Source organism: Malaya genurostris, chromosome 1 (genome assembly GCF_030247185.1).
Source record: "Malaya genurostris strain Urasoe2022 chromosome 1, Malgen_1.1, whole genome shotgun sequence".
Lineage (NCBI taxonomy): Eukaryota > Metazoa > Arthropoda > Insecta > Diptera > Culicidae > Malaya > Malaya genurostris.
In genome coordinates, this window is record NC_080570.1 from 161,814,748 (window position 1) to 161,828,751 (window position 14,004).

At 37.3% G+C, this 14,004-nt stretch overlaps 1 protein-coding gene across 10 annotated transcripts in view; it reads left to right on the forward strand.

Moving 5' to 3' along the window:
- The first annotated feature begins 10,649 nt into the window (after nucleotides 1-10,649).
- LOC131426542 (E3 ubiquitin-protein ligase Ubr3) overlaps nucleotides 10,650-14,004 on the forward strand; it is a 97,160-nt gene continuing 93,805 nt past the window's right edge. The window contains exon 1 of one of the 10 annotated variants that reach the window (XM_058589357.1): nucleotides 10,650-11,589. The gene's annotated coding sequence lies outside the window, so the exon portion shown is untranslated. Of the gene's footprint in view, nucleotides 11,590-11,618; nucleotides 11,792-11,814; nucleotides 12,951-14,004 lie in introns of those variants that run through there. The other 9 variants (XM_058589359.1, XM_058589358.1, XM_058589360.1 and 6 more) reach the window with 9 other exon arrangements.

Genomic DNA, 14,004 nt, shown 5'->3' on the forward strand with positions numbered 1-14,004 from the left:
CAAACAAACACTTTTCACGAAACTGTGTTGATTTCGCACTTATGTTAGCAACGGGGGTTTGTGCAAACCTGATATAAAAACCAGGTTCGAAACTGACTCGATTTTCAGTTCAACAGCGTTGAAACTAGGTTCGAAACTGGCTTCAAACAAACGGTTTGACAGCAGTTAGAGGGGAAACTGGGTTAGGTTTGGCATCAAGCGAAAACGACATAAGTTAACATGGAATTCAAACACATAAAATGCAATATCAATACAACCTTTCAGCCTGACAACAAAGTTTTGTTATGCTATAACTTTCTTGAATATCAGTTCAAATTAGTTTCAGGTTTTCTCTATATAAATTTATTTCAGTGTTGATCTTCAAATATCTTCCCAAATAGTTTCCAGACTGATTTGTGGTTCGTCCGTTGATTAGGAAACTTTTATCTTGTTACTGCAATCAAATCCAAGAAAATTTGCTCACACTCAGACTTTTTACGAAATCTGTACTAAATTTAGAAATTTAAAATCTGTATTCTGTATTAAGTCTGTACGCGCGTAATAAAAATCGGTATAATCCAGATAAATCTGTATTGATGGCATCTCTGTATCCAAGATAAAGCTGTGCTAGCGAAAATATTTCTCATAGAGTACCCCTCGATTACAAGCAGGGATGCCAAATATAAAAGCTAATTCTGCTGATAACCGTTAAGTTACAACTGGCAAAACCTATGAAACAAAAATCCTTCACAGAAAATATACAGTACCAATTATTTAACTTCTGTTTGAATTGTTTTGAACATTTTCGTTCATTCGCACCTTCCATTGTTATCTTCCCGAAGTGATGTGGAAAGTAATCGAAATAAAGAAGTTTTTCGCTTTCGTGTTCTTTTTATTCCTATAATTTTTCCTTCGTATCCTGAATAGATACACATTTCGTTTGCTATTTGTAGGCTGCTTGCAGACGCAGTATTTGAATCACCAAAATACAAATATCTCTTCAGAGTACGAGAAAAAAAATTGAAAGAGAATTTTTCTCTCATAAATCATTTACTACGATGCTCAACCAAAGAAACTATCGTTTCTATAACTTTTCACATTAATGGCACATTATTGACATTGTCATGAATGAGCATAGATACCTGTTAAATGAAAATAAATGTATCGTTTGCCTTACAAAGTCGGTATTAGTTTAATTTCAATGCAAACAAAATGGCGATTTCTATTACAATGTTCAATGTTTAGAATTTTGTAAAGTTACTCAAACACAATTCATTTTCATAGCGCAAAATTGAACGATGAAAAAAAATCATCATTTTTCTGAATTTTTTCCAGAATTATCGTTCAACAAAATAAATTCAAATGTTTTGCATGATAAAAAGCATCATTCGAACAACATTTTGTAATTTTTTCGTGGAAAAATATTGAGAAACAAGACGGTGAAGAGATATTTTTGAGGACACTTCTTGAAAGTCATGATTTGTGGTGTCCACTGTATCTCTGCGCAGACTAATCAGAAGTGAACAAATGAACGCTGCATAGTTAGAGTAGAAGTTTTTCTAGACCCCAACGTTTCTGTTTGATTATTTTTTAAATTTTGTAAATTTTTTGTGGTTGTTCAAAGTGAAAACTACGATTTTTTCACGAAAAAATCCGCCATTTTGTAGCTGTTAAACTTCCCCAAAGTAACAAACAAAGAAAAGGAAAACGTTGGGGTCTGGTTTTTTATATGTAGAAAGTGTGTGCCAAATTTGAAAAAAAAATGGTGCAGTAGTGTTTGAATGACCGATGGACACGGACTTTCAAAATCTGTTTCGAGGGAAACGCGTTTCAATATTTTTGTCTATAAAATAAATGGAAACAAATAATTACTCTAGGGACCCCGTAGGGTCTAACATTTTCAAAAAATCTTATTTTTTCTTTTATAATTTATTAAAACATGTCAAGAATGTTTCGTCAAGTTTTGAAGTTAATCGAAGTAGAAATCTTGGGAGATCGAAGTAGAAATCTTCGTAGAATGAGATAGCCATAGATTAAGGTCCTTAACTTCCAGAGTTTCGTTCCAATAGGCATGAAAATTTCATAGAAAATTCTTCAAATGTTTTACTATAAGAAAATATAAAGAAAATAATAAATGATTTTTCAAAAGTGTTAGACCCTACCCGCCCCTTGACAGCTGACTATGCGATAGAAATATTTTTAAAAGCTTAAATAATTTTCAAACATTATCGTACATATTTATTGTGGAAATCGCATAAATTCGAAACTAAGTTTTTAAATCTAGAATATGATTGTTTTGAATCAATTTCTCCCAACAATGTTCAACAATGAAATCTGTTAGATTTGAGCGAAATTCTGATCCTGGCTACAAAACAAAAGTTGAGTTGATGTTATTGGCAATGTATTTGCTGAATCAATGTGTTACATTTTGAACAGCAACAAAATTGGTTCACTTCATCTATGATCTGATTTGTGCAATGATACAACTAAGTTTATTGTTAGAATAAAAAATATGAGCCGATAATCAAAAATGTTTCCTCGTGATTTAAACGGGAAATTGTATTGTCTGCAAGGGAACGCCAATTGTAGGTATGGATAATCAATAATAAAACTGTATAACATTACATAACACGTTTTCTTTTCAGAAAATATTTGATGCAGGATCTTTATATCTGTACTGATAGAGCACCGATTCATTTGATACAATAAAAATATGATACCAAGAGCTTGATTGTTGTAGGTGAAAAATTCGATCGTCCCACGACCAAAGGGTCCAACTGCTGTTGAAAGTATTTAACAATAACAATTTGAAAATGAATAAAAATCGTAATAAAATTAGTTTAAAAGATGACCTTGGAAGTTAGTTTGAAAGTAATCTTTCATTTTTTCTTAATGACAAACAAAAATTTATGAGTTTAACAATCAAAAGCGTATGCTGAAATACTAATAATTTTGGGTTTATATCTTATTATGTATTTAAACTGTGAAGTTTTCAAATTCATAGTACTCTACATATTACCGTTATCTAAAGTTAGTTCATTTTCAACTGATTTTGTAAGCTAAATTTACTATGAAATGTTTATCAAAATTTGTCAAATTTGTAATTTTTCAGTATCAGACAGAAATTCATTGTTATAATCATATGCGCTTCAAAATGATATGAAGATTCAAAGTGAGAAATTCAATGACCGTTAACTATACATATCTCACTCTACAAAGACGAAATAGTTTGTAGTTTTTCATCAACTATTGGAATCAACAAAACATAATTTCAGTTCCATGTACTTTCAAAATGTTGACTTCGTGAGTTGGCCTGGGATTTCAGCGTTTAACGTGCAGCTCTACGACTGGTCATTCAGCTCTCAGTCCAAATATCTACACTATTTTAAGATTCTCAGATCTTGTTATGGCTACCAAAGAGAGCTCAGATGAAAAAGGTTTAATTGCTATGAGCTATGAAAAATAGAGTATTAAATTTAGCACCAGACGAAAGCGAAAACTTTTCTCTGTCGTTTACTATTAGGGGTAGATGGGGTAAAACGTACCTCCTAAGGAAATGTAGCTATGAGCTACATAGCAAAGTCTTGGCATTACATTCCTTTTGTGGAATTTGGCCTTTCTGTTTCAACAGACTTCGCAGCCGATTCTTAGTGTACAGAATCATTGCATGGCTAGTACTATGGATCCTACTGACACTAAGAACCCTACAGCTACATATATTTACTATAGAGAATAACACGGAAGAGTTTCATGCATGACTATCTTCCGTAATCATTATTTCTCAAAATTACGTACGTCCTTCCTTGCGCTTTACTTTCTAATGATTTAGATTATAATAAGCGCACATAATAAGTGGCAATAAGATATCAATCTTCAAGATGATTACCATAATGCCATTTTTTATTTCATATGCTGTGAATAATGTTCAAATTGGTAAGATAAACAACAAAATAAAATTTAAGCGTCGTCTCTCCAAGCAACCATTTCCACTGTACCAGAAAAATATCCACTTCATTAGAGCTTTACGTGTACGTGTGACACTTTTTGGCAACTATAACGCACAGAACAAGTTCTGAGAAAACGTTCTCTCTGCTTTAAAGCTGAGCAACAAACTGCTCAAAGTTTGTTCTGTTGCGTCAGGTGAGCAGCATTCAAGCATGGATAATTCGTTACTGTTCAGAATGCTTTGTATGCCACTTAAACCAAATCAACTTTTTCGCGAACTTTTGGTTACTTGGACAAAATACAAATTAAAAATATATTTTACTCTACCGAATGAACGCAAGCAGAGAAGCTCTTCCACATTGTGTTAAGTTTATCAAAACAAACCAGAATGGTTAGCGCGCAAATGTGTGTCTTGAGTTCCATTGATTTTAGGTTAAAAGTAATCAGAAAAATAATGGAGAGGAATTGACAATTCTGCTTTTCGAAAACATAAATTCGAACAAATAATTTTTGGGCGAGACGAAGTTCGGCGGGTTAGCTAGTGTGTGGGTGCAAACGAGTTTATAATAACTAATGTATAGTATGCCATGACAAATTGCGGTAGACATCATTGCACCAGGTCAAGCGAGCTGTAACAGAATTGCTTTGCACATTTCACCACGAACAACCTTACAGGTAAGAAGTGTACCGCTCTGGGTGATTCCGTTTCCGATTAATAGTTATAAAATGCACAATGGCGATCCTGCCAGGAGTTGCAATTCAAATAGCATAGTTATTCAAAACGGAAACGGAATCACCTAAAGCAACAGAAAATTATTCAAATATTTGGCACAAAGGTTTTCATTTTCAAATGAAAAAAAAAGAAGCGTCGGTGGAGACTACGTAACGTTGAAAATAACTGGAACAAGCGGATCATTATGGTCGCGCATCATAAGCGGACCAGGAAGGTCGCGCATCATAAGCGGACCAAGAAGGTCGCGCATCAAAGCGGACCAAGAAGGTCGCGCATTAAAATACATTTAAAAAAATGTTGACGATTTTTTTTTTTAATTGAAAAAGGCGGATTCATAAAATCGCGCATCACATAGCGGATCTGGAAGGTCGCGCAAATATTTAAATATAAACGAGCGAACCGAAAACGTCGCGCATAAAGGAAGCAGGCAACGTGGCCGTGCAAATGAAAAAAAAAAGAAAATTAATGAGCGGATTTTCAATAAACGCGCATCGTAAAGCGGATCGTTAGATCGCGTACATTTCAGTTATAAGTTATCTCACGCATATATTTTTGTGTATAATTCCAGACCACAAAAAGGCGTTAAACTAAAGTAATATGGCAAACGACGGAAAATATGTCCGATTGGGCAACTCAAAATATATACCAATATTCGGCTACAATCGTACTATCTGGTACGCAGATTTTCTCGTTCAATTTTGAAACGAAAATGGCCGAAGAGAAAATGAAATGAATGAAAAAGCGGATCACTATGGTCGCGCATTATAAGCGGACCAGGAAGGTCGCGCAATTTTAATAAAAATGGCGGATTCTCGAAATCGCGCATCACAGAGCGGACCAGGAAGGTCGCGCAAATATTTAAATTTAAATAAGCGGACCGGAAACGTCGCGCACAAAAGGAAGCAGGCAACGTGGCCGTGCAAATAAAAAAAAAGCGGATTTGAATAATCGTGCATTGCAAAGCGGATTTTGAGATCGCGCACATTTGCTTCGTAAGTAATCTTACGCGCATATTTTTGCGTGCAATTCCAGACCACAAAAAAAGTGTTAAAAGCAAGATATATGGAGAATAACGGAAAATATGTCCGATGGGTCAGCGGTACGAGCAATGCAGAGAATCAGACGACATTTGACGCATCTGTTGATCAGACTGACGAGGAGTCAACGATTTCAGTAACGCCGTGCAATTTGAGCATGTTATGCTTCAGGTAGTGAAATCGAACTCGAAAACATGTTGACAATGATTTAGAAAATGTACAAACAAATAATGTAGGAGTTTCGCTTCGCCATCATGCACCACACACAAAAAAAAAATTGTATTTTACAGGTGTACTCATAAAGACCTGGGAAATTTCATTTGTAATGGCTTAATTTTTTTTCCATAAGTACGTTTATTTAATAGGCAATATGCTTAAGTTTTTCTTCGCCGTGGCATCCACAATACATAGTACTTTAAACGTAATACATTTCGAATATCATATTAGTATGTTTTTATCAAGCGATTTACTATTACTGGGACATTGGATAGTCTACCTTGGGTACGCAAGAAATTTATTAGTTGAGATCTGACATCACGATACTCCACGCATGTCCAAACGACATGATCAATATCGCGATAACCTTCGCCATAAGCACAATGATTAGTCTAGGAAAGTCCAATTCGAAGGAGATGTGTAGTGATTGGACATGAGTCTGGATATCACACGAATGAAGTCCCTACTCACATTCAGTCCCCTGAACCATGCCTTTGTCGATATTTTAGGAATAATTGAGTGCATCCACCGACCCAGATAATCTATATCCCAAGAAGCTTGCTGGCAAGTGTTCTTTGGCGGGACGCGCTATATAATTCGTTGAAAGCAATTGGTCTCTCATGAGTTTCACCCTCAAAAGCACCACGTTTGGACAAACTCTTTCATTGCCTAGAATGGAACAATGAACCGGGAGCCAAAACTAAAGTGATTTGATAATTATTATTCAATATGTCGTTCAGACACTGTTTTATTTTGCCCAAGAAAAATGATTCATTTTTGCCAGCAGCGTTTGAGCGAATGGCTTCAATTGCACTCAGACTATCTGTGAAAAGAAAATAATGGTTTGGAGATAATATGACGATTACACTCAAACTATAATGAACTGCTGCTAACTCTGCTATATAAACAGATGCAGGTTCTTGAAGCCTAAATGAGGCCGAAACATTATTGTTGAACATACCAAACCCTGTCGCTTTTTCAATTCGCGATCCGTCCGTGTAAAACATTTTCTCAGAGTCAATGTACCTGAACCTACTTGAAAATATTTTTGGGACTTCCATAGAGCGTAGGTGATCCGGGATTCCACGTACTTCGCGTTGCTTATGTCGAAAAATAAAGTTGAGTCAGGGATATTTAGGAGTCTGACACGGATAGGGATATGATTTCCTGGGACATATGTTTAAAATATACTGTCATGAATCTTGTTTGAGATTGAAGCTCGACTAGCCTTTCGAAGTTATTAATAACCAGGGGATTCAGTACCTCACATCTTATTAGCAGTCGTGATGAAAGCTCTCAAAAGCGATCTTTCAATGGTAGAGCTCCCGCCAGAACTTCAAGACTCATTGTATGTGTCGAGTGCATGCAGCCTAAGGCAATTCGCAAACAACGGTACTGAATTCGCTCAAGTTTGATAAAATGAGAGTTTGCAGCGGAATGAAAACAAACGCATCCATATTCCATCACTGAAAGTATCGTTGTTTGATACAATTTTATTAGATCTTGCGGATGAGCACCCCACCAAAATCCTGTTTTTTTTTCGAAGAAAATTTACTTTTTGTTGGCATTTTGTTATCAGATACCTAATGTGTCCTCCCCACGTGCATTTGGAATCAAACCACACTCCGAGGTATTTGAAAGTCAAAACCTGTTGGATAGTTTTTCCCATCATATGAAGCTGAAGCTGAGAATTCGATACCCAGATGAACAGCCCAAACGGACAAGTGATCTAAGGTATCTTGCAATGGTTTTTGCAGTTGTCTTAGTGTACATGGGGTTAGCTGTCAATGTCATTTACGTAACAATTATAGAGGAGCGGACAGAAGCAAAATCAAATATCCATCTGTTCGAGTATTCCTCACTCTCATGTCCTACGTAACGATTCCTCATTCGACTGGTCGTATTGACAAACCTTCGACAAAATGTCTCCAATAGCTGCATTTCTTGGCTCGAAGTATGTTCTTGTACTTGGTTTCTAAAACAAGAATTTTTCAAAGTTCTGAAGAGTTCCTCATCCTCGTTTTAAAAACGTTTTGAAGGCATTTTTTTCGCGTGTTTAGCACCTGAGCACTCTTTGTCCCACCAAGGGCTTGAAGGCCTTCTGTTAGACGATGGACCAAGAAATCGTTTGGTTTGGGCTTGTTCTGCGGCCTCCAAATAATGGCTTAATATTTTACTAGTTTGATTGTAGTGCATGAATTTTACTAGTTTGATTGTAGTGTGCATTCGGCTAGCGGGTTAGACTGTATGAATACAGATGTGTTCTTCTGTTGCTCAGTCGATCAATGGACGTACTTTGTAATCCGATTATTCTCAGTTCAAGTCACAGCGGTCGCAATCATAACCTTCTTTTTATTTCAATGAATTTCATGTCATGGAATTTTAGGTATAATATTGAATGTTCTTGCACGTAAAATTGCTCCATTTATGTGCGTTTGATAAAATATAAAATCACAGGATTTTTTCGAAGTGTGCAGTGTTAATTCTACATCGTGGATCCGAGCGATATACCACTCGATACACCCAGGGATGCCAAAGGTTAAAAAAAAAATCTGTGCATTGCGAAAAATCTGAAAACTTGAGTGAAACTGTATGATTACACTGAAACGTTATTCCTTCTCTGACATAAGTTCTCGTATATCGACCTATAAGATTATTTTATTTGTTTTTATTTTAATTTATTAGAAGTAAAGCTAAGAGAACTAGTATTTCATTTTTTTTTTTGAGAAGAGGGTGGATGTGTGGGTGCAAACGAGTTTATAATAACTAATGTATAGTATGCCATGACAAATTGCGGTAGACATCATTGCACCAGGTCAAGCGAGCTGTAACAGAATTGCTTTGCACATTTCACCACGAACAACCTTACAGGTAAGAAGTGTACCGCTCTGGGTGATTCCGTTTCCGATTAATAGTTATAAAATGCACAGCTAGTAAATGATATATCTTATTTTCCAAAACCATTAAAAATTGTCTATTGAAATATATGCGAGGCATGACGCCCGATCGTGAAAAACATGATAAATATACATTTTAAATTACGCCAAGTGACGATTATCTGAACATAGAGGCAGGATGATCTTAAACAACGGGTAAACATCCATCATAATAACAGATTAAAGCTCATGACAGCCACGGGGAAATATGCACCCTCATAAAGCTTCTTCTTCTTAACAATTTATAGCGGCCCTTACACGAGACAATATTATTGTCAATACAAGGAGTATTGACAATACCTTTGATCGTGTAATGGAAACTTCATTGGATTGACGGAAATATTGTCAAAAAATCAAAACTGCTCATCAATCCGACAATACTTTCTCTCCAGAGAAGAAACTGTCAAATATGTGCAATGAACTCTTCTCTCAATGTTTCAATGTTCAGTTGCAATATTTGAAGCTTCAAACGCTTGAGTTGTTTAAAAATGCGGACTCAAGTTACCAAGTAAATTGGATTGACGGTATTGACAATACTTTGGATTGACAATAATATTGTCACGTGTAAGGGCCGCTTATTAAATTTTAGTTGTTTGAAAAAAAAACTTCTTCTTATTTAAAGAAAGCTTTAGACTTTTCGTTGACGAAATATTTGCCAGTTGGAAGATTATTCACTATTATTCATTAAATTGATTCTTGAGCAATTTGCCTCACAAAATTCGGGTCTTTTTGCCCCCAAAAATATAAAACGATAAATTTGACAATTTTTCTATAAAATTGCAAATACATCGTCTGGATTAGAACTAATTTTAGAAACCCGAATGATTGGCCAAAAAAATTTTACTGGTTACATAATTAAAATCGTCTTCCTCACCCTAGAAAATTACTATGGAACGAACATCAAAAATTACTTATAACAGAGACTTAATTGTTTTTTTTTATATATTTTTTCAGATATGATTGAATCATCGCTACCAAAATTTTATAGTAATCTGTTGTTATGGCGGACTTTCAGTTTCATTAAAATTTCAGTGAAAAAAATTGGTAACTTTTGAGAAAAGCAAAAGGTGCATTATGCCTCGGGGTTACGTTTTACCCCGTCTTCCCCTATGACTTACTCTCAGCGAGTGCCGAGTCATTCGAAATCTCTTCAAAGTGAATGTTGATGGATGGCTTATTGGTCGTAATAAAAAAAACGCGTGAATTGCTCTATTGTATTAAATCATGTGAATATATATGTTCTGTATTAAATTAACCAAGTTGGCGTCCCTGCTTGGCGAACATCGCAGAAAACATCGATATTCACCTGTCAAAATGACGCAAACATCGCAAACTTACGGCACCTGGCAACTCTTCCGAGAAATCGTTGTGATACACAATTAGGTTTTTTACCGTCACTGCTAACCTCAATCGGATGAACACATTTTGACAGTTCAGCGGTACTGTTGGTAAACAGACTTTTTTTTGTTTGTCTGTTGACAAAATATATGAGACCTTTTACGGTGTATATCACCTAAATAGAGTATTAAAACATTTGTTCACGATTGGATACGGTTTGATTTTAAGATTTATTAAATAAAAGTGATTAGTTGCAAAGTGTATAGACGATTGTTTAAGATGTGTATCACGATTTTTGTTTAAGCTTGTTAGTAAACAGTACCGCTGAACTGTCAAGGATGAATCTTTGTTCATTTGTGACGTCACGATAAAAAATCTAATGTCAAGCAAGCAAGCAAGTGAACTCCCGTTGGGTATTTCGGTGTGTTGGTCAATCATCGCATCCCCTTCAGCATATCGGTGCTCGTTCAGCAGCAGTTCAGTTCAGAACTGTTTGAGACGTCAACCGAGGCGTATTTCTCCGTTCGGTCATTCGGTCGTAATCGCGATAGTGTGGTTTTGCGTGTGTGAGAGCGAGCACTGCACGGCTCCTTTCTTGCGCTACTACTGCTGAAAACGTAAACTCAGAAGAAGGACTCGAATCGGTCGACAAGTGGACGACGACGTGTGCGTGTGTATGTGTGTTGAAAAATGTGCACTCGTTTTCATCTGGTTTCGTCGCGTGCTTTTTGTTCACGAAAATAGTGCGGTGGAAAATTTTCTCCCAGCACGAATCGCGGTGCCCAGTGTGAAGTGACGTGACTACTGCTGCTGCCACTGTGGAGTGGAGTGTGCAGGATTCTGTGCTTTCAAGGCCTCCGTACTGCCGAATTTTCCGAGTAGAGGCCATATTTTGTGATCCAGGAAAATTTTTTTTTTTTGCTCTTCTAAAGAATCATTGAACGGGGTGTCCCAATGCGAAAGAAATTTTCGCTTCTTGCCGTACTCATTGAGTAAAATTGGTTAGTGCGAAGAGCAAAACCGCAATTGCTCTGTGTTGAACCTTGTGCTGGTGTGTTGTGGGCACAGGGGGGGAGGGAACTAGCAGCCCAGGAGTGATCGGTGTGTGGCGTTTTCTTGCGTTTTTTTTTCGGTGTTCTGTTCTATTCTGCCTGCGGTGTCTTCTTGCTGTTTGTTGGATCTCTGGTGGAAAGCAGTGTTTGTGTGTTTTTGTGTGCCGCACAGGAAGGAAGAAGTAAGGCAGAACGAACAGAAATACCGTTGGTGTTGGTGCGCTGTTCGTCCGACCATCGCACGGAAATCTTGTTGTCAAAACAGAACGGGAAGAAGAAACGTCGGAAAGAGATAGGCAAGAGTGTTGCCAGATTATGTGAAGATGATAATTTTTTCCCCGTAGCATTTACAGGTGTTTGAAAATATGTTTTTTTTCCTGTGAACTGTTGTTACCAATTTGGGAAGTCGACTAGGACGGCGGAATCGTCGTAAATCGATTGAAGGATTTCGGTTCCATCATAAGTTCCGCACAAAGCACGTTCTCGCACATATTTGGCAATGACAAATCTCGTTCTGTGAACTAAAAATACACTGTTGCGTGTGACATGACGTAGGTAGTGTTTTTGCACCATTTTCGTCTCGAAATGTCCTTTATTTCGATCGCACCACCGTGTACATGTGATGAGATAAGCAATAATTGATCGGAATGACCTTGTCGAGAATAAACTCATTTGCTCGATTTGCTGTTCGGTACATGCGGTCGTCGTTCATGAAGCGTGTTTCCAAAGTGAAGATATCAACTTAGATCCGACAACTGCCGTCTTCTTCTCATGTTACAATTCTGCAGTCGGGATCCACACGTAATTTGAAATGGCTCGAGTCAACAAGTCTCCGTGACTTTGTTCGTTCCAAGTAATTATTTAATAAAACCAAAAAAAACAATGTTCTATTGGACTGTGGTGGCATCATTGGGCAAGAAATTTTCATCCACGCCTCAAGTGGTATTCAGTGGATTCAGCAGTACATTCAGTAATTATTTGCTGTCTCAACTGGTCCTGGCCGGGGGAAATGGGGGTAGACAAAGCACAACGGTTGACGACGGTCAACGAGCCTTACCCGAATGGGAATTTGCTGAGATCATATATTTAGGAGCAGCAATTTAACCGGCATTGGAAGCACTAGCAAGTAAGCAAGCAAGCAAACCATGCGGTGTCTTATGTCCGAACGAGAAACCTTCTCCGAACTCGAAGCAACGTTTCAGGCAATCGATCCCAACACGCAAAGACTACCCGACTCTCGCACACCTGGGGAAAAGAAGAACCCGAAACAGTTTACCTTGTAGTTTTTCGGTTTGCTTTTTCGTATTCTTCCGTTTGTCGATTTTCAAGTCTAATGGAACTACTCCTTGTGTGCGCTGCTAACTCTCCTGCGGCCGCAGCACGGCAGTAGAGCGTACTTGCGCCGGTGAACAGAAACCAACGAAACCAAAAAAAAAATTGTGCTGATTCGGAGTTGAGCAGCGCGAGCAAGCGGTTAGAACGCCGCGAACCCGACCGGCTGATTCGGTGCAGGGTTTTTTTTTCTTTTCTTCCTTTGGCAGGCACCACACATCGATCGGACGCTCCTCCGGCTCAGAGCATTATTTTTCGATATAATTTAATTGAAGTATTTTTTCCATCTACCATAACATGTGTGTGTCCCTCCCGCATACTTTTTGCCTATTTTTTTCCGAGGGTTTCTTTTGTTTGTCTGTCCCGAGCCCGGAGAAGATAGGTGAGTTCGCAAATTTCGCAAGCTGTTCCGCGTGGAGCCAGAAATGCCAGGCTTAGATGATTTTGATAAGAATGACATATCTGAAATTCTTTCGGTTAAGTTTGGATACAAAAGGGTGATTTGTCTTGTGTTGGTATCTTTTTGGTAACACTGGTTTTGATGTGAAGTTACCCCAATCATGATAATTTGCCAAACACTACTGAGTAGAGACGCCACTTTACACTGTCAAATCAACTTTCAGACAATAGAGTAATCCCTATTGTAAAAACACCTGTCAGCTTATTTTCATATTTTTCGTCTACTTTTCTGCCTGAAAAAGTACTGTAAATTCGTCATTGTTTTATGTCATGTCAATAATGTTGTTTGTTACGCCGGAGCTCTTTCTACACTGAATCATGCTCAGAGTTTTGCTGAATAAATTCTTTTTTGCTTATAACTGGTGAAATTTTAGGACATAAATCAAGAGAGAATATTCGTTATTTTCATCAAGATTAAAAATGAAAGAACTTTACCGAGTGGCTCTAATCTCAACTCCATCTCAGTTAAGTACCGAAGAGTTTGGAAATATTGGGAGTACAAGTTAGTTCGATCCGTTTTCAAAAGATGGCTCTGACTGTATTGAATATCGAACAGTAACAGCTGATGTCGATAGTTTCAAGAGGCTTAGAAATCCGTTATTAATACTCTGTTCATATTATTTCGAGTTTTTTTTAAACTTGTTTTTAACTGTGTTAATTAAGAGCAATGTTGTGTTAATTTAGGCAGCATTTACGAGAAGTTTTAGTTTTCTGTTTTATTGGGAAGAGAATGCTTGTGAATGTTTATGGTGATAATGCTCGAACTGATAACTTATTTGCGGAATGGTTTCGACGTTTCAAGAATGGAAATTTCAGCGTTGAAGACAGGCCTCGCTCTGAACAACCAAAAAAAATCGAAGACAAACAGTTGGAGGCATTACTCGATAAAGATCCGAGTCAATCGCAAGAGGAGCTTGCATTTCAAGCTCTGCCCATGTTGTGCATCTGGTAGGGGCTCCAATTGGCTCGTTTGAACC